A 22,693-nucleotide genomic window follows, 5' to 3' on the forward strand; every position below is an offset into this window, starting at 1 on the left:
AAAAAATATAGACACAACCTGAAAGTAAAGAGTTATTTTATTTGCTGGGAATGTGTAGGACTTTGAGCCAGGAGACAGCATCTCAATAGCTCTGAGAAAACTGCTCCAAGGAGGCAGGAGGGGAAGTCAGGCTATATACAAGTTTGCCACAAGGAGAGCAGGCAGTCTGAACATCAAAGATCAGCTATCAAGTTAAGGAATTTAGCATTCTATGTATGGGAAGATGCAAGCCTCTGGGCTCACCTAATTCATTCCTTTCATATGTACCTCAGCTATCTGGGGTCAATCCTGTTTCCTTGTTTCCCTTGCTTCTTGCTTTCTCCTAGGTCTTCAGCAATCACTGTGGCTGCCAGTGGCAGCATCCTCTGGATTGAAGTCTTGGGAGCCCTCATTCACATTCAGAGGCCAGGAATCACTGATGGCTGTGACATTTCTTGTTGATTAATATGGCAGGAGATGTTTTCATTTCACAGGCTGGAGCAAAAGCCCTGAGGGTTGGGTCCAAGTTAGCCCCATTTTCTCTATGCCTGTGCACTCTCTTAGGGTCTGGCCTAATGGAGAGCAGCCTGGAGCAAGAGGGGCTGGAGCAGGTACCTGGTATAGCTGGGTTGCAGGCTAGGGTGGTCTCAGTGAGCAGGTCAGAGCGTCAGGATATTTTCAATCCATTTGGAGTCTTGCTTTCTTACAGCTGTTTTCAAACCAGCTAAGAGGACTCCTTTGCCTGGTGTTGGACCTCATGGCTGGGGTGCCTGTTATGTGGCTGGAACTCTTCACTCCTTGATGAGGATCTCTGAAGCTGTGACAACCCTCCCTCTTCCATGGATGTGGATCCCAATCTGACTGCTTCTCCACCCTTCCCACCTGACTCCATGTGGATCATTCTTTATAACCTTGGTTGTAGACGAGTCTTCCTGCCAGTCTCGTTTGTTTCCACTGAGAGCTGTTCCACAAGTAGATATATTTTTGATGTGTTCATGGCATGAGGTGAACTCAGCATCTTCCCACTCTGTTATCTTGCTCTTTCCTCTCCTTTAAGTAGTTTAGAAACATCATTTCACAACATACTGCAATATATAATGAAGCATAAATGTGTGGGACTCATTGTAAAAACAGAGACATCACTTTGAGGACAAAGGTCTGTCTAGTCAAAGTTATGGTTTTTCCAGTCATCATGTATGGATGTGAGAGCTGGACTATAAAGAAGGCTGAGTGCTGAAAAACTGATGCTTTCTAACTGTGGTGCTGGAAAAGACTCTTGACAGTTCCTTGGATTGGAAGGAGCTCAAGCCAAAAGGAAATCAGCCCTGAATATTCACTGGAAGGACTGATGCTAAAACTCCAATACTTTGACCACCTGGTGTGAAGAGCCGACTCACTGGAAAAGACCCTGATGCTGGAAAAGATTGAGGGCAGGAGGAGGAGGGTGGTGAAAGAGGATGAGGTGGTTGGATGGTGTCACTGACTCAATGAACATGAGTTTGAGCAAGCTCTGGGAGATGGTGAAGGATAAGGAAGCCTGGTGTGCTGCAGTCCATGAAATCACAGAGAGTCGAACACAGCTTAGCAACTGAACAACACTGTAAATATATGGTACATTTTCTAGAAAATCAGAGAAGGAACAAATTATTATTCATCGCAAAAATAATGCTGCACAGGAAACCACGCTAGAACTTAGTGGCTTGAAACAAAAATGATGAGTTCTCAGAAATGTAGTTTGGCTGGATATCTTTTAATCTAGGCCAGATACATCTGCCCTTGGCTGGGTGTATTCAAATGGTGGGCAGCTGAGGATGGCCTCAGCCAGAAGAACATAGCTCTATTTCATGTGCTCTCTCAATCCTCTAGCCTCCCTTATGAGCTGATTTTAAAAGAGATTTATCTATTTCAGAAGTTGTCAAACTTTTTGATCTAAGGAACACTTCATATTCTTAAAATTATTGAAGATCCCAAAGAACTTTGATTTAGGTTCGTTGGTTATAGCCATCAATATTTACTGTATTATAAATTAAAATAGAAAAATTAAAAAATTATAACTACATTATAAATAACAGTAATAAAAACCAATAATAAAAAATTTTAATGTAAATGACATATGTTTGTGGAAAATAACTATTTTTCAAAACAAAGCATTGAGAAAGTAGAATTGTTTTAGTTTTTTCTACTCTTGTTACTGTCTGGATTAATAGATAAATTTTCTTATCTGCTTCTGCATTTAATTTATTCTGAGCTGATTTTATGCAGATCTTTAGATGGAAGAGGAAGGAAATTGCAGATTCTCTAAAAGGGTCTTGGGGACCCCTAGGAATTCTTTACAGAGGCAATGGCACCCCACTCCAGTACTCTTGCCTGGAGAATCCCATGGACGGAGGAGCCTGGTGGGCTGCAGTCCGTGGGGTCGCTAAGGGTCGGACACGACAGAGCAACTTCACTTTCACTTTTCACTTTCATGCATTGGTGAAGGAAATGGCAACCGACTCCAGTGTTCTTGCCTGGAGAATCCCAGGGACAGAGGAGCCCGTTGGGCTGCCATCTATGGGGTCGCACAGAGTCGGACACGACTGACGAGACTTAGCAGCAGCAGGAATTCTTTGAAGTTCTCCATAGAATTTATCATGGCAGCCTTTAGGAAAATAGTTAAAGATGCAAAAAGAACATATAACGGATTGACAAATTGTTATCCGCCCCCTCCACCACCCGCCAAAGTGACTATTCACAGTGAATGTTAAAAAAAAAAAAAAAAGATTTCCTCTAATTTGTTGTAACAAGAACAAAAAAAATAATCTATGATTTTTGGGCCAGTGCCCCAAATCACTTAGTTATCATGCCAAAAATGCAACAAATAAGAATTTTAATCATGGGAAAAAGTTTCAAGGGATCTGACTAAATGCTTAGGTTGAATTTGATAAAACTATGACCTTAACTCCCATATACCTTGCTTTATTGAAGGGATATTTTTTTCACCACTCAAAAAGTTCCAGCGAATTTCATTGAGATTCTTCTTGTTCCAGAAACTTCCTCAAAGCTGACCTTTCATTCTCTGGTGACCTGGGTAAGAATTTCTCGGAAATCAAAAGCCTGACTGCACCGTCAGATTGGGAGTGGCACTTCCTAAAGTTTTGATTGGAAAATAAACTTTGAGTTCTAACAAATTCATTTTAAAAAGAATGAGCTGAAGTTTCTTTGCCAAATGCCATTTACAAAAGCTTATTATAAATTCTTAATCTAATGCAATGGGTGAAGAAAGTGAATTATTAGTTCTGGTTTTAAAACCCCATTATAGCATCCATATCTTTCTGTTCCACTTGGAAAAGTAGATACCGATCTCAGAATGAATCCCAACCCTTATGTTAGATTACAGATTATAGATTAAATGAATTTAAATAACAAATATCTTAAAATCCAAATTTGAAACATAAAAATTTTAAAAATTAAAAAAAACCACACACACAAGGAAAGGTAATCACGTGCAATTGTCTCCAAAAATTACCAGTGTTACCAGTTGTTTTTTTCACCCCAATGTTATTTAATTTTGTTGGCACTGTTAATAAAAACGTATTTCACATTAATTTTAAACCTTTCCTTTTACTTAAGAGATATGATGGATTTTTTTCCCCTTGTGATTAACCACAACTTTTATTTTAAACACAGCATACTTACTGAGAGGAGTTCTATCTTTATATGTAAACAATGGCTTGTGAAAGGATTAAAAGTGAACTCAGAGGGAGAGAGATGGAACAGGTCCCCAGGCAGCCTTAGGTCGTCCTGGGCAGTGATGGCTGTGTGCTTCCTTCCTATTGCCCTTGAGAGGGACGTGTGGTTTGCAGAGTCCTCCCGGTGGACCCCTCCTGGGAGAATAATTCTGTCATTTCCATTAGGAAGATGATTTATTGAGGGCAGTTCCTTTTTAGGATTGGACAGGAAAATCACCCTTGCAACCTGATGATGCTTATTTCCTCTGCAAAGCCCTTCAGTGATGAGGTGGTAGGAATTTTGGCCTTAAACTGAATCACAGGCACCTCTAGAATTCCTTTTGTAATCTTTTCTGGTAACACAAAAGTAACCACTGCATCCTCATGGTTTGGGGTGGTGGAAAAGCAGGGAATGTACCTCTCAGATTTCTCATAAGAGACCATCCAACCCAGCATGCCCCAGGGCCATGCTGAAGAAGCCGGATGCTGGATGAAGAGGCTGTTGGGGGGAAGGGGTCTTACAAACACATATGCCTTTGTAAAATGAGTATGACTGCAGCTGGAGAATAATTATCCACCAAGGCACACGGCAAGACATTTTCCTTCTACCTACCGATATATATTAATGCACATAATAGGTGAAATCTAGAAGGATAGCATGTGCCGTGTGCTTAGTTGCTCAGTCGTGTCCAACTCTTTGTGACACTATGAACTGTAGCCTGCCAGGCTCCTCTGTCCATGGGGATTCTCCAGGCAAGAATACTGGAGTGGGTTGCCATGCCCTCCTCCAGGGGATCTTCCAAACCCAGGGATTGAACCTGGGCAGATTCTTTACCATCTGAGCCACCAGGGAAGCCCTAGTGCTGTGCTTAGTTGTTCAGTCAGAAGAATAGTATAGATGATCCTATTTGCAAAGCAGATGTAGAGACACAGAGGTAGAGAATAAATTAATGGATACCAAGAGGAAAGAGGGTGGGATGGGAGGAACTGGGAGATTGGGATTGACATCTCTACACTATTAAGGCTACATATAAAATAGGTAACTAATGAGAACATACTGTGTAGCCCAAGGAATAAGACTTAATGCACTGTGGTGACCTGAAAGGGAAGAAAATCCAAAAGGGAGAGAATATATGTGTATGTATACCTGACTGTTGGAGAAGGAAATGGCAACCCACTCCAGTGTTCTTGCCTAGAGAATCCCAGGGACGGGGGAGCCCGGTGGGCTTCCGTCTATGGGGTTGCACAGAGTCGGACATGACTGAAGTGATTTAGCAGCATACCTGACTGTACACCTAGGCTTCCCAGGTGGCTCAGTGGTAAAGAATCTATCTGCCAATGCCAGAGACCCCTAGGAGATGCAGGTTTGATCCCTGGATAAGAAGGTCCCCTGGAGTAGGAAATGGCAACTTGCTCCAGTATTCTTGCCTGGAAGATTCCATGAACAGAGGAACCTGGTGAGCTACAGTCCATGGGGTTATAGCCAAGTCATGTCCAACTCTTTGTGAGGTCATGGCCTGCAGCATTCCAGGCTTCCCTGTTCTCCAGTATCTCCTAGGATTTGCTGAAGTTCATGTCCATTGAATCGGTGATGCTATCTAACCATCTCATCCTCTGCTGCCCTCTTCTCCAATAAAAGTATCTAAAAAACCAACCAAGAAAACAAAAACCCTGCTCCTTTAGGTATAGTTAGGGGACTCCCTTCTGCTTCCCAGTAGAGGGCAGTTTCCTCAAGGCTACAGCAGTACATCATTGCAGGGCTCCTCTCACTTCTCAGATGTGGTTGTTCACACCTTGTCCCAGAGAAAAATAAACTTGTATTCAGGTTACATGATTACACGGTTACATGGCAGCTTGCTTTGTGCTAAACGGGTCGTTCACACAGACATTTCCTTTGAAAAACAGAAGTGAGTGCAGCTGTGATTGTGAGGAATGAACACCACAGGAAGAGTAAGGTGATCTGAGTCTTGGTATTATTGTGTCACTAAAGAGCTATGTGTTCATTGGAAAGACTGATGCTGAAGCTGAAATTCCAATACTTTGGCCACCTCATGCGAAGAGTTGACTCATTGGAAAAGACCCTGATGCTGGGAGGGATTGGGGGCAGGAGGAGAAGGGGACAACAGAGGATGAGATGGCTGGATGGCATCACTGAGTCGATGGATATGAATCTGGGTGGACTCTGGGAGTTGGTGATGGACAGGGAGGCCTGGCATGCTGTGATTCATGGGGTCACAAAGAGTCAGACATGACTGAGCAACTGAACTGAACTGAACTGAAAGAGCTATGTGATGTTAAGTGAGCCACTTTAGTTCAATTCTGCATCTGCAGTGAGGTGTTTTGAACAATATGACCTAAACATTTTAGATTCAGTAGAAAGTTCATATACTATCTCCATGTGTGTGAATGCTGCTGCTGCTGCTGCTAAGTCACTTCAGTCCTGTCCTACTCTATGTGACCCCATGGACTATAGCCTATCAGGCTCCTCTGTCCATGGGATTTTCCAGGCAAGAATACTGGAGTGGGTTGCCAAGCCCTTCTCCAGGGAATCTTCCCAATCCAGGGATCGAACCCACATCTCTTATGTCTCCTGCTTTGGCAGGCAGGTTCTTTACCACTAGAGCCACCTGGGAAGACCACAATATCTCCAGAGCCCTGATTGAAATATATTTCAAGATTGAGACTTTAAAGTTACAGAAATGGTGCTATATAGTTATGCACACTTGTTCCTGCTAAATTGCTTCAGTTGTGTCTCATGCTTTGTGACGCTCTGGGCCATAGCCTGCCAGGCTCCTCTGTCTGTGGGGTTCTCCAGACAAGAATACTGGAGTGGGTTGCCATGCCCTCCTCCAGAGGATCTTCCTGACTCAGGGATGGAACCCAGGTCTCCTGTATCTCCCGTATTGGCAGTTGTGTTCTTTACCGCTGGTGCCACCTGGGAAGTCCGTGCTATATATATTAAGTAACATTAATTCAAATAGTTTAGCTGATTCACAATATTAACTTTATAGATTGTGACCCCTCTATGAGAGTCCGACTAAACTATCCTTCAGTTTAGGAAACCTCAACTGGACATGACATTTCAGAGTGAGAACTGATTTCTGGCCCTACGTGGGCTTCTCCCTAGCTGTCAGACCTTGGATGAATAACCTCAAGCTTCTGATTCCCAGTTTTCCCCTTCATAAGATATGTGGGTGAGCTAGATCAATGCTTGCCCCTAAAGGATCAGTAGTTGAGTAAGTGAGAAAAAAATGAACAGGGGTCTGTCTGTGCTGCAGCACGTCTTGAAGTCTTTCCACAGGGTCATTTAACACATATTTACTGGAAGCCCCATCCTGGTGTGAGGGTCAGAACATTGGACAATCGGTCACTCTGGCAATGACCCATCAGAATGAGTTCCGGCAGCTCTGAATCCACTCTGCAGGCCAGAGTGCATCTGCACTCTGTGGCATCTGCCAATTGTTGCTGGGTCCTCGTAAATAAAATAGTCATCATTACTTAACAGCACATAGGGATTTTGGCTGGTACCCACAGACAATTGCCAAGGAATGCAGGTTTTCATTGGGAAGATAAAGATACAATAGATTCTGCTGAGTCTGAGGACTCCTTTCTCTGCTGGATGCCAGGTGTTCCGAGTATGTCTGTTCTGTAGTTTGCTCTGCTCTGCCTGGTGACTGTGTACCTTGGCTTCTCCTCTGTTTCTTGTGGTTATTATTATTGTTATTTTAAATTTTATTTATTTGTGGCTGTGCTGGGTCTTCTTTGCTGCATGTGAGCTTTTTCTCATTGCAGCAAGCCTGGGCTACTCTCTAGCGTGGTGCCTGAGATTCTCATTATGGTGGCTTCTACTTTTGTGCAGCAGAGGCTCTAGGATGTTCAGGTTCAGTAATTGTGGCATAAGGGCTTAGTTGCCTTATGGCGTGTGGAATCTTCCTGGACCAGGGATGAAACTAGCGTCCTCTGCATTGGCAGGTGGATTCTTTACCACTGGACCACCAGGGAAGTCCTCTCTGTGGTTATTAACAAGGCGAGTACTCCTGAGGCTTTCTGTCTCATAATTAGATTTCTCAGTGGGCTCTTTATGGCTTCAAGGCCCTACCTTCCCAAATTCTAAGTCTAGGAACTGGTTCTCCTTAGTTGGCCTTGGGGCTTGGGACCATGGCAAAGTCATTTAACCCTTACAGATTTTATTTCTCTTGACTGTAAAATGGCCTCAAAGGCAGTGGTGGCTATGTCATTTATAGGACACAATTGAAAGTAAAAATGCAGGGTCCTTCATTCAAAAAAAAAAAAAATTACAAAGTGCAATTGAAAGTAAAATATACAGCTTTTTCCCTTAAAAATATTGTTAGTACTGGAGTGGGTTGCCATTGCCTTCTCCAACTAATAATATTAAATAGAAGTAATAAGATAAACATGTAATGGCATAAACTTATAAATACAAAATATAGTATTTTGTGCCAGAATAAAATAACAATAATACTTTCCCATGAAACGTGATGATCTTTAAAGTAAATTGCCTTTCCAAAGCTTGCAGATAACCTGCTTGGTAATATTGCAAGCAGTTTTCAAAACCACAGGCTCTAAACTCTGACAGATTCTAATAGCAACTCCCTGATATGTCTTCTTGCCGTGTCCACCGTGCACACTTTTACTTTGTAATAATACTGACAACGTTTATAGCTTGTGTACTGGAAGTGTCTGTCCCTGTGCTAGGCCAGAGAGTTAAGAGGTGTACAGATATTGCTTGGATGAACTCCAGGCACGGGCAGGCTAGCTGCTTTCCCAAAGAGGGTCCTTCCCCACAGAAGGCCCTCCTATCCTCCAGGGTTGCAGCCCCTGCTGTAGCTTCCATTGTTAATGTCAAGAGGGGTCCCAATCTTAAGAGTGATTGGCCAGGCTGGATGTTCCAAGCTGCCCACTTTCAGCACTGATTGAACCTGTGTCTGCACATGTGTTGGCTGGCTGCCAGAGGACTGTATCTCCTTTGCTCATGCACAGGCTTCATGGTCCCAGAGGTCTAAACTCACACAACTCAAGTTCAGAGTTTGGATTATTAAAAATTTCCAGAAAGAGACAGCGGTGCATTAAACCAAGTGCTGGACCTCCACTGAGAGTGAGACTCTGTAACTACACAGGTGTAACACCCATGAAGGTTTCAGGCTGGCAGGTATGATGGAGATTATGCTTCCAAATTGGTTCTGTTATCATTTTTGATGCAGTAAGCCATTCGCTGTTTATTAATGTACCATTTTGATAACCTTTTTTATGGAACCATTGATATGCATAATGATGAATTCCAATGAAACATTTAAGAAATTGCTTTTGCAATTAGAGATTTATTCTAAAGGAAAATTTTAAAAACCACTTTAAAAATCCATGGTCTGCAGAATGTATTAATTTCTTGATTAAGCAAGTACTTTTCTGTAGGAGGTTAATGATTCTCATATGTAAACTCAGGCTAATTTTCTTTGTGACTCCGGAAGTCTGAACCAGACGTTGAATGAATGCTGAATAAATGAATAAGTCTTCTTGAGAAAAAGTTGGAGAAAACCTAAGTTCAAAAAAAAAAAAAAAAAAACCTAAGTTCAAGGAGGTTAGAAATTGGGTCAACTTTCCTGTAATGGTGGTTTTCAAACCATAGTTTTCATTGAGAATCACTTTGGGAACTCAAGAAAAAAACAGATACTCATGTTTGCTCCCCTGGAGGTTCTATTGGAACAGGTCTGGGTGAGACCCAGGGATTTGAATATTTAATGAAGATGCTAAGTGATTTTGATTCAGGTGGTCAGTGTACCAGCAAATTTCTGCATTCTACGTCAATATAGGGGTTCCAGATTTTACCTCCCAGCAAAACCAGTCCAAGAAATTATTGGGATTGGGCAGATCATGATGAATAGAGCAAGAATTTCCCTGCCTGGCTCTGAACTAAAAGAGTACCTACCCCGTTAATTATTTTTATCTCCAGATATTGATATTTCTTTGGTCTTCCACTTTTATCTAGGAGCATGAATTCATTTGAAAATGTATCAGGAAAGTGGGTTATGCTTTTGAAAGACATAGTTGAATCGGGTAATGGTGTGAGGAGATGAAGCGAAGGAAAAATGAGGACAAAGAAGAAGAAATAAAACTCAGATTGGAAGAAAACATTAATTTCATTATGCATATTTATTGCATGTCTGTTTTGTTCCAAGGACTAGGGGAATTGTGAATTGAAAAGACCCAGTTCTTAAAAGAAGGTGCCATGTTTCTTTCTCTTTCCCAGCAATTCTACCTACTCACCCCCACTCCCATCCCACTGTCCTTCTCCTATCCTAAGAGAATCAAGATTAACAAAGAAGAGAGGAAGAAGATAAAACGAGGGCAATGAAGAATCCTGTACAAGGTATTCTTGCCTGCTGTTGTGTCTTAGCCAAGTGCAAATGTGTGTCCAGTATTATTTTGAACTACCAGGGAAGAGGTGAGTTTTACATCTCTGCCTTCAGCTGAACTCTATCTAGTTGCTACAATTCAATATTCTCTTATTTGAATAAAGCACAAATGACAGCATATTATAAGTTCAAAATTTTAGTTGGAACTTCCTGTTTAGTTCATGGTTTTTATCGAGTTAAATATGCTTGATTTTCTGAGATTTTCTTCCTGTTGAAATGATTTGTAACATGGATAATTATTTTAGTGGGCTCTTGTGGCTAAAAAGAAAAAAAAACAGCTTGAGGAATGAAGCATTGCTGTTTTTATAATAGGATGATTTTTTTTGAACATTTCAAGAACTTTGGATTTCACTGAGTTCTCATTTCTGGTGAGATGTTTGAACACTAATGACCCTGAGATTTTCAGGCTGGCTACGGCTTAACTATATTGCCATATTTACCTAGAATTGATTTTTCAATTCTTCATAGTTAGAAGTATTTAAGAAATAATACTTATAATCAGTTTCATTAAGTTGGTTATATATATATGACTTTACATATAAAAAATGATGGAATTATCATTTGATCTAGACTCAAATTTATCAGTCAGTATGGTGCTCTATTCAAAGGGCTTTTATGTTTAATTTATTTCTGAATTTTTTTATTATAAGCAACACAAGTACCTTATGAAGAGTTCATGTTAGACTCCTGAGTCTGTGTACATATATATTTTGAGGTGGGATCCAGAGCAATTGAAAATGGATTTGTTGGACTACAGAAACTCATTGTTGGCAATCTTTATCTTTATGGCTCCAACTCCTAGCATAAGACACCCCAACATGTTTATTAAATAAACTTTTATGTTCTTTTGATTTAATATTGAGTGTGTTTTGAATTTGATGCTAAAATTGGGTTAAGAGGCAGTTCCAGGCCTCCCAGCAAAATGTTAGATGTTGCCAAAGTTCTTTAGAACACTGCTGGAGTGTTAGCATTATGCTCACAGCTCAGCAAGGATGTTTCCAGAAAGACAAACAAAGATACAGAGCTTTGAGAGAATTATCTGGGCAACTCATGGAAAAACAACAAGGAACAACGACCTTGAGGAAAAGAAAGGGTTAGGACCTGAATTAACTAGACCATATGTAACTTTTAAAATCAGATGATTATCAAATGTATTCTTTTTTTTTTTTAAGATTATTATTATTTTTGGCTATGCTGGGTCTTCGTTGCTGTGTGGCCCTTTCTCCAGTTGTGGTGAGCGTGGGCTACTCTCTAGGTGCGGTGTGTGGGCTTCTCACTGCAGCAGACTCCTGCTGTGGAGCACAGGCTGTAGGGTGCATAGGCTTCAGTAGTTTGAGCTCCGGCCTCTAGAGCACAGGCTCAGCTGTGGCACATGGACTTCATTGCCCTGTGCCATGGGAGATCTTCCCCAATCATGGATTGAACTTGTGTCTTCTGCATTGGCCGGTGGATTCTTTACCACTGAGCCACCAGGGAAGCCCCTGAATTTATTCTTAATGATTTCAATAAATTATTTTGATAATCACTTAATTAAAACAATTTTTTTGATGTACATTTTATCTTCCTACAGCCAGATACAAAGACTTCAATAACATGGATCCTATCAATTTGGTTAAACCCAAGCCATATAAGTAACCAATTTTTTGCAGGCACAGTGCTAATCCCAGAGCAAAGAAATGTCAGCTTGTAAGTCCTCATCCTTCTCTTGTGACTCTCTTGCCTGTCCAGCCTTCCAGCCTGTTGTTACATATGTATCCACGTACTTTGTGGTTTGCTCCTAGGGCATTTCTCCCACTTCTGCTTATCCTTGACCTGGAGAAGATCAAGGTATAAAACACTGCCTCTGTGGAAGAACATTACAGCTTTATGAAGCCCATGCTTCATCTAGCTTTGGCCCTGATGAAAAGAACATTGAAAATAACAATACAAGAGAAATAAGAACTCTGTTTTTATGCCTTGTACACATTCCAAATTACTACTTTCTTAATTCTGAAAGGACATAAAGACCACATACTCCAGTTGCCCTTTGGTAAATTAACTTTCTCCTGAGCACCTGTAATAATATTCAATGGCTTTTAACTTATATTTGAACATTTTCAGTGTAGGGAATTTCATACTTCCCAAAGTTCTTTTACAAATGTCTTCCTTTCCACTGAGCCTGACCTATTCCCTTGTTATTTATACTTATTAGTTTATTTGTGTGTGTGTGTGTGTGTGATCGAATAGTTCTAATCTTGCTTCCATAGATCAGTTCTTGAAATATTTGATGATATCTATTCTATGCAACCCACATCATCTTTTCTCCAGGCTTAATATGCTAACTATGCTCAAATTCTCTCAACTGTTCATTACATCACCCTTTTATAGCTCAGATTCCCAATACTTTCACAAACGTCACTTGAATTTATTCTCATAGTAACCTTGCAAAATAGATCAGATCAGATCAGTCGCTCAGTCGTGTCTGACTCTTTGCGACCCCATGAATCGCAGCACGCCAGGTCTCCCTGTCCATCACCAACTCCCAGAGTTCACTCAGACTCACGTCCATCGAGTCAGTGATGCCATCCAGACATCTCATCCTCTGTCATCCCCTTCTCCTCCTGCCCCCAATCCCTCCCAGCATCAGAGTCTTTTCTAATGAGTCAACTCTTCTCATGAGGTGGCCAAAGTACTGGAGTTTAAGCTTTAGCATCATTCCTTCCAAAGAAATCCCAGGGCTGATCTCCAACAATGGACTGGTTGGATCTCCTTGCAGTCCAAGGGACTCTCAAGAGTCTTCTCCAACACCACAGTTCAAAAGCATCAATTCTTCGGCACTCAGCCCTCTTTCACAGTCCAACTCTCACATCCATACATGACCACAGGAAAAACCATAGCCTTGACTAGATGAACCTTTGTTGGCAAAGTAATGTCTCTGCTTTTGGATATGCTATCTAGGTTGGTCATTACTTTCCTTCCAAGGAGTAAGCATCTTTTAATTTCATGGCTGCAGTCACCATCTGCAGTGATTTTGGAGCCCCCCAAAATAAAGTCTGACACTGTTTCTACTGTTCCCCATCTATTTCCCATGAAGTGGTGGGACTGGATGCCATGATCTTTGTTTTCTGAACGTTGAGCTTTAAGCCAACTTTTTCACTCTCCACTTTCACTTTCATCAAGAGGCTTTTGAGTTCCTCTTCACTTTCTGCCATAAGGGTGGTGTCATCTGCATATCTGACATTATTGATATTTCTCCCGGTAATCTTGATTCCAGCTTGTGTTTCTTCCAGTCCAGCGTTTCTCATGATGTACTCTGCATAGAAGTTAAATAAACAGGGTGACAATATACAGCCTTGACAAACTCCTTTTCCTATTTGGAACCAGTCTGTTGTTCCATGTCCAGTTCTAACTGTTGCTTCCTGACCTGCATACACATTTCTCAAGAGGCAGATCAGGTGGTCTGGTATTCCCATCTCTTTCAGAATTTTCCACAGTTTATTGTGATCCACACAGTCAAAGGCTTTGGCATAGTCAATAAAGCAGAATAGATGTTTTTCTGGAACTCTCTTGCTTTTTCCATGATCCAGCGGATGTTGGCAATCTGATCTCTTGTTCCTCTGCCTTTTCGAAAACCAGCTTGAACATCAGGAAGTTCACGGTTCACATATTGCTGAAGCCTGGCTTGGAGAATTTTGAGCATTACTTTACTAGCGTGTGAGATGAGTGCAATTGTGCGGTAGTTTGAGCATTCTTTGGCATTGCCTTTCTTTGGGATTGGAATGAAAACTGACCTTTTCCAGTCCTGTGGCCACTGCTGAGTTTTCCAAGTTTGCTGGCATATTGAGTGCAGCACTTTCACAGCATCATCTTTCAGGAATTGGAATAGCTCAATTGGAATTCCATCACCTCCACTAGCTTTGTTCATAGTGATGCTTTCTAAGGCCCACTTGACTTAACATTCCAGGATGTCTGGCTCTAGTTCAGTGATCACACCATCATGATTATCTGGGTCGTGAAGATCTTTTTTGTACAGTTCTTCCGTGTATTCTTGCCATCTCTTCTTAATATCTTCTGCTTCTTTTAGGTTCATACCATTTGTGTCCTTTATCGAGCCCATCTTTGCATGAAATTTTCCTTTAGTATCTCTGATTTTCTTGAAGAGATCCCTAGTCTTTCCCATTCTGCAAAATAGATAAGAACTTGTAAAACTGCATTAACAGTGAAAAATCTGAGAGGCAGGGATATTGGTTGGAAGAGAAGAGAACTGATACTCACTAGCCTTTTATATTATGGCCTTTCTTTTTTCATTTTTTAAAAAATTAACTATTGCAAGAAAGACACAGTTCAGACATTACATTAAAATTTTAATTTTAACGTGTCTTAATGTTTAATCAAGCACATGAATATTGGAAGTTCCTGAATATTCAGTTTTTAAATCATAAGCGTGTGAGAGAAGCTATCCATTTTATTTACACAGTGCTCTTGAAGAAATACATTTGACTGGATTTTTTTTTTTTTTGCTTCTGGAAAAATTTCTAGACTCTAGTGAACAAATCTACATGTACTATTTCCTTAAATGAAGCAGTCTCCTTTTGCTATATTTTTATATGGCCTTGATTTGCACTGCCTCTTTTTGGCATCAGAAGTCCTAAAGATTTTACTAATGAGCTCATAAGTTTCCAGCTATTTATACATTAAGAAATAGAGAAAGAATACTGTTGGTCTCTTTTTAAATAGAAGGTGTACTTTCTCATGGGAAAAATACTTATACCTGAGAGGTATAATTTCATTTTGTACACTTTACCTTCTAAATGTTACTTTTCATGCAGTAATGAATTCAAGAGGAAACTCTACCCTTTCCTCTAAATGACTCATGATGTAATGCCTTTACAGATTAAAAGCACAATTTGACTAACAGGCCACATTCTTACTTGTAAGTTTTTAAAAATTTCATCACGGTTACTCTATTGGACACACCACAAACTACATAATTTATATGTTCTAAAAATAGAACATATGAAAAGTGTTGATTAAAAAATCAGAGGTCTCATTCTAGTTGAGTGCTTTAGCTTGGAATTTAATCATTAATAATGCCAAATTGTAATGTCATGTAGGTACTTTTATGGATGGGTAAAGTGTAAAAAATAAAACCATTGGTAGCATTATGGGAATGTTTAAAGACTGTCACTAAGAACTGTTAGATTCAAAACAGTAACCATAAACCAAGTGGCAAAATTAACCCACTTATAATGCCTATATTCTGATATAGTGATTATTTTGATGTCTAAATGGCTGGTCACCCATATTTGTTTTTAAAAACAAACAAGTCTGTTTATTTTATTTCATTTTTTAAAATAAAAATTTATTTATTTTAATTGGAGGCTAATCACTTTACAATATTGTATCAGTTTTGCCATACATCAACATGAATCTGCCACATGTGTTCCCCATCCTGAGCCCCTCTCCCACCTCCCTCCCCATACCATCCCTCTGGGTCATCCCAGTGCACCAGCCCTGAGCATCCTGTATCATGCATCGAACCTGGACTGGTGATTCATTTCACATATGATAATATACATGTTTCAATGCCATTCTCCCAAACCATACCACCCTCACCCTCTCCCACAGAGTCCAAAAGACTGTTCTATACATCTGTGTCTCTTTTGCTGTCTTGCATACAGTGTTATCATTACCATCTTTCTAAATTCCATATATATGTGTTAGTATGCTGTATTGGTGTTTTCTTTCTGGCTTACTTCACTCTGTATAATAGGCTCCAGTTTCATCTACCTCATTAGAACTGATTCAAATGTATTCTTTTTAATGGCTGAGTAATACTCCATTGTGTATATGTACCACAGCTTTCTTATCCATTCATCTACTGGTGGACATCTAGGTTGCTTCCATGTCCCGGCTATTATAAACAGTGCTGCGATGAACATTGGGGTACACGTGTCTCTTTTGATTCTGGTATCCTCAGTGTATATACTCAGCAGTGGGATTGCTGGGTCGTATGGCAGTTCTATTTCCAGTTTTTTAAGGAATCTCCACACTGTTCTCCATAGTGGCTGTACTAGTTTGCATTCCCACCAGCAGTGTAAGAGGGTTCCCTTTTCTCCACACCCTCTCCAGCATTTATTACTTGTAGACTTTTGAATAGTAGCCATTGAAATGGTACCTCATAGTGGTTTTGATTTGCATTTCTCTGATAATGAGTGATGCTGAGCATCTTTTCATGTGTTTGTTAGTCATCTGTATGTCTTCTTTGGAGAAATGTCTATTTAGTTCTTTGGCCCGTTTTTTGATTGGGTCGTTTATTTTTCTGGAATTGAGCTGCAGGAGTTGCTTGTATATTTTTGAGATTAATTCTTTGTCAGTTGCTTCATTTGCTATTATTTTCTCCCATTCTGAATGCTGTCTTTTCACCTTGCTTATAGTTTCCTTCGTTGTGCAAAAGCTTTTAATTTTGATTAGGTCGCATTTGTTTATTTTTGCTTTTATTTCCAATATTCTGGGAGGTGGGTCATAGAGGATCCTGTCGTGATTTATGTCAGAGAGTGTTTTGGGTATGTTCTCCTCTAGGAGTTTTATAGTTTCTGGTCTTACGTTTAGATCTTTAATCCATTTTGAGTTTATTTTGGTGTATGGTGTTAGAAAGTGTTCTAGTTTCATTCTTTTACAAATGGTTGACCAGTTTTCCCAGCACCACTTGTTAAAGAGATTGTCTTTTCTCCATTGTATATTCCTGCCTCCTTTGTCAAAGATAAGGTGTCCATAGGTGCATGGATTTATCTCTGACTGAAAGTGAAGGGCTGGAAAAAGATATTCCATGCAAATAGAGACTGAAAGAAAACAGGAGTAGCAATACTCATATCAGAAAAATAGACTTTAAAATAAAGGCTGTGAAAAGAGACAAAGAAGGACACTACATAATGATCAAAGGATCAATCTAAGAAGAAGATATAACAATTATAAATATATATGCACCCAACATAGGAGCACCACAATATGTAAGACAAATGCTAACAAGTATGAAAGGGGAAATTAACAATAACACAATAATAGTGGGAGATTTTAATGCCCCACTCACACCTATGGATAGATCAACTAAACAGAAAATTAACAAGGAAACACAAACTTTAAATGATACAATAGACCAGTTAGGCCTAATTGATATCTATAGGACATTTGACTCAAAAACAATGAATTTCACCTTTTTCTCAAGTGCACATGGAACTTTCTCCAGGATAGATCACATCCTGGGCCATAAGTCTAGCCTTGGTAAATTCAAAAAAATTGAAATCATCCCAAGCATCTTTTCTGACCACAATGCAGTAAGATTAGATCTCAGTTACAGGAGAAAAACTATTACAAATTCCAACATATGGAGGCTAAACAACACGTTGCTGAATAACCAACAAATCACAGAAGAAATAAAAAAAGAAATAAAATATGCATAGAAACAAATGAAAATGAAAACACAACAACCCCAAACCTGTGGGACACTGTAAAAGCAGTGCTAAGGGGAAGGTTCATAGTAATACAGGCATACCTCAAGAAATAAGGAAAAAAGTCAAATAAATAACCTAACTCTACACCTAAAGCAACTAGAAAAGGAAGAAATGAAGAACCCCAGGGTTAGTAGAAGGAAAGAAATCTTAAAAATTAGGGCAGAAATAAATGCAAAAGAAACAAAAGAGACCATAACAAAAATCAACAAAGCCAAAAGCTGGTTCTTTGAAAGGATAAATAAAATTGACAAACCATTAGCCAGACTCATCAAGAAACAAAGGGAGAAAAATCAAATCAATAAAATTAGGAATGAAAAAGGAGAGATCACAACAGACAACGCAGAAATGCAAAGGATCATAAGAGACTACTATCAACAATTATATGCCAATAAAATGGACAACGTGGAAGAAATGGACAAATTCTTAGAAAAGTACAACTTTCCAAGTTGAACCAGGAAGAAATAGAAAATCTTAATAGACCTATCACAAGCAAGGAAATTGAGACTGTAATCAGAGATCTTCCAGCAAGCAAAAGCCCAGGTCCAGATGGCTTCACAGCTGAATTCTACCAAAAATTTAGAGAAGAGCTAACACCTATCCTATTCAAACTCTTCCAGAAAATTGCAGAGGAACATAAACTTCCAAACTCATTCTATGAGGCCACCATCATCCTAATACCAAAACCTGACAAAGATGCCACAAAAAAAGAAAACTACAGGCCAATATCACTGATGAACATAGATGCAAAACTCCTTAACAAAATTCTAGCAATCAGAATCCAACAATACGTTAAAAAGATCATACATCATGACCAAGTGGACTTTATCCCAGGGATGCAAGGATACTTCAATATCCACAAATCAATCAATGTAATATAGCACATTAACAAATTGAAAAATAAAAGCCATATGATTATCTCAATAGATGCAGAGAAAGCCTTTGACAAAATTCAACATCCATTTATGATAAAAAACCCTCCAAAAAGCAGGAATAGAAGGAACATACCTCAACATAATAAAGCTATATATGACAAACCCACAGCAAATAATGGTGAGAAATTGAAAGCATTTCTCCTAAAGTCAGGAACAAGACAAGGGTGCCCACTTTAACCACTACTATTCAACATAGTTTTGGAAGTTTTGGCCATAGCAATCAGAGCAGAAAAAGAAATAAAAGGAATCCAAATTGGAAAGGAAGAAGTAAAACTCTCACTGTTTGCAGATGACATGATCCTCTACATAGAAAACCCTAAAGACTCTACCAGAAAATTACTAGAGCTAATCAATGAATATAGTAAAGTTGCAGGATATAAAATTGACACACAGAAATCCCTTGCATTCCTATACACTAATAATGTGAACATAGAAAGAGAAATTAAGGAAACAATTCCATTTACCATTGCAACGAAAAGAATAAAATACTTAGGAATGTATCTACCTAAAGAAACAAAAGACCTGTATATAGAAAACTACAAAACACTGGTGAAAAAAATCAAAGAGGACACTAATAGATGGAGAAATATACTGTGTTCATGGATCAGAAGAATCAATATAGTGAAAATGAGTATACTACCCAAAGCAATCTATAGATTCAATGCACTCCCCATCAAGCTACCAATGGTATATTTCACAGAGCTAGAACAAATAATTTCATAATTTATATGGAAATACAAAAATACCTCGAATAGCCAAAGCAATCTTGAGAAAGAAGAATGGAACTGGAGGAATCAACCTGCGTGACTTCAGGCTCTACCACAAAGCCACAGTCACCAAGAGAGTATGATACTGGCACAAAGACAGAAATATAGATCAATAGAAGTCTGTTTTAATAGTTATCATATTTAATTCAAACTTAATTGAGCCTTAAAGATCCTAATTAATAAAGTAAATAAAATGAAGGATAAAATGTGAGCAAATAAGAACAGGAAGGAGGGAACACACACTGGAGTTTTAGAGGGAAATGGTATAGTAGGAGCATTGTTTAATTATAATAAAGGCATTTAATGTCATCAATTTTTTTAAACTTAATAATTATCCATGCTTTTAGGAGAATCAAAAACAAGTGAACACTGGAATAAGATTAAATCGGGTATTGATGTCCCCATTCCCATGTAGTTAGTTCAGTTCTGCAGATGTAGAGAACAGACTTGTGGACACAATAGGGAAGGAGAGAGTGGGCTGAATTGAGAGTAGCACTGACATAGACACACTGCCGTGTTTGAAATAGATAGCTAGTGGGAAGTTGCCGTGTAGCAAACGGAGCTCACTCCGGTGCCCTGTGATGACCTAGAGGGATGGGTTGGGGGAGGTGGGAGGGAAGAACAAGAGGGAGGGGATATATTGATATGTATACTTGTGGCTGATTTATGTTGCTGTATGGCAGAAATGAACACAACATTGTAAAGCAATTATACTCCAATTAAAGATAAGTTAAAAAATAAAGTAGCATATTCTACTTTTGTTTTGTATTTACCTGTAGCTTCTCTGGTGGCTCACATGATAAAGAGTCTCTGCAACGCAGGGAACCTGGATTCCATCCCTAGGTAGAGCAGATCTCATGGAGAAAGGAATGGCTACCCACTCCAGTATTCTTGTCTGGAGAATTCTGTGGACAGAGTAGCCTGGAGGGATACAGTCCATGGGGTCGCAGAGTTGGACACGACTGAGCAACTAACACTCATTTATCTGTTAAACACATTTTTACTAGGCATAAAATAAGTCCAATTTTGGAATTTCAGATGCTTGTTCTATTTTACTTAGTGGAATTGCTTCACTTGGGATATATGAGGTTCTGTTACCTGTGAGCCATTTGAGCAGAGATATCAGGTAGATCTTTGATTATGGGGGAGTCAAAGGCAGACACCTCAGTAGATGGTAGTAATGGAACAGGATGGGATTGTCTTAAACAGCAAAAATATATACAATCTCAAAGTGCTTTATAGAAATGACAATTCATACTGTATTTACACATTCATTATATCAGTCCTGGATGTTCATTGGAAGGACTGATGTTGAAGCTGAAACTCCAATACTTTGGCCACCTAATGTGAAGAGTTGACTCATTTGAAAAGACTCTGATGCTGGGAAAAATTGAGGGCAGGTGGAGAAGGGGACGACAGAGTATGAGATGGCTGGATGGCATCACCTTCTCAATGGACATGAGTTTGGGTGGACTCCGGCAGTTGGTGATGGACAGGGAGGCCTGGCTTGCTGCGGTTCATGGGGTCGTAGAGTCGGATACGACTGAGCGACTGAGCTGAATTGAACTGAACTGGAGGGGAAAAAAAAAATAAAATAAAACAAAACTGGCAGATTTAGGTCTTATTGTCAAGCTCCCAGAGTTTAAGAGATGCCAGATATACAGCTGTAGTAACTTCACTTTGTACTGATGATAATTATGGGCTTTCTCTAACATTCTGCCTCTCCCCCTTCTCTTCTCTCCCCCTTCTACTCAATTTACTGAGAATTTTATTTAGAGAATTTGTTTGTCTAACAATTGTATCTAGCATAATTCACCCACTCATAAGTTTCCATATGTAGGCAGCTGTGAAGGAATGAGAATAATATCCAGTTAATAAAGTGTATCATTAATAGTATTTTGTTCCAGAACTTTCCTAGTCATAACTAATATTAAGCAGTGGCCTTTTATATTGGCTGAAAATTTTTGTAGCAGGATTATGAGCTAGGATGACCAAATGTTCCTGGACCAGGGGATGTTCCTGCTTTCCCTGAGCACGTTTGGAAAATGATTTCTATTTATCAGAAAGGATTTGGAAATTTCTGTGAAAAGGTGATAAATTCAGAATATTACTTGCTTGTTTGTAGCCTATTCCCAGTTGAAACAATAGAAAACTCCAGGAAACCTGATTATTAAAAGGGAAAACCCCACCTGTCCCCTCCCTTTTTGTAGGTCCTTGGGAAGGGTGGTGACAGGAAGAGGAATGATATGTATTCGCCACATTCATTAGAATGGAATATAAAATTGAACATGCTGTTTGCATCTGAGCATGAGTGACCATGATTCCATTATGTACTGACCTTTAGAGGAAGGCATCAGAGTGGTTTGAACAGTCAGTATTTGGGCTGTAAGACAAACCATTCCAGAACACAAGATTTCTGGACATGATGAGGCTTATCCCAGAGATCCACAGTAGCAAAAACAACACAGATGCAAAGAAGGTCAAGTCAGAGATCTGACAAGAGAAAGTGCGTGCATGCTCAGTCCTTCCGGATGCTTTGTGACCCTTTCAGGCTCCTCTGTCCATGGAATTCTCCAGGCAAGAATACTGGAGTGAGTTGCTATTTCCTCCTTCAGGAGAGAAAATGGTGCCTATATAAAATATAACAGATTGTTGAGAAGCCAGCCACAATGACATGTTATGACATGTCAAGAATCCCATTTCCGTTTGTGCCCTTTGCAACATTGTACTGTTACTTGCCAAACAGTGCAGATTAACAAACATAGAAAGGCGCTGCTTTGCTTCAATTATCTTATAATCTAAGATATTCATAAAACTATTTCCTGTCAATTGAAAGCACTTTGGAATATTTAGCTACCAGGATACATTGTGCAGGACATGGTGTTCAAATCAGCAGATTGACGTGGTAGTCTAGGAATTGCCATTTGTTAACTTTGATCAAGTTACTTCATCTTTATTTGCCTGATTCTTATTTTTAAAATGGAGATACTTACTTGAGATAATGTACAGAGCACAGCGAAAATGTGTGCATTTTCTAATGTATAAAAAAAATGCAACAGTTTTACATGATATCACCAATCTTGGGGACAAAAAAGATCATAAAATAATTGTCATAGAATCGAGTTTGCTTATCCAGTGAGGGGGAAATGGAAAAACCATTGGCTCAAGTGGAAGTGAGAAGGTCCTTTGGGGAGTTCAGAGGTTTTTGTCCAGGGTGAAAATGGTGCAGGGGTTGTCATTAACAGTTATACATTCTCACCTGCAGAAATATAATTTTAAAAATAACTTATCTATACCCAAGCCTGACTATTCCGGTTTAAGTTGCAATGATCACTCTGCCTTGGCATGTATCAATTTAGTATTTAAATTTTGTCAACTCAAGAT

This window comes from Bos taurus, chromosome 1 (genome assembly GCF_002263795.3).
Source record: "Bos taurus isolate L1 Dominette 01449 registration number 42190680 breed Hereford chromosome 1, ARS-UCD2.0, whole genome shotgun sequence".
Classification (NCBI taxonomy): Eukaryota; Metazoa; Chordata; class Mammalia; order Artiodactyla; family Bovidae; genus Bos; species Bos taurus.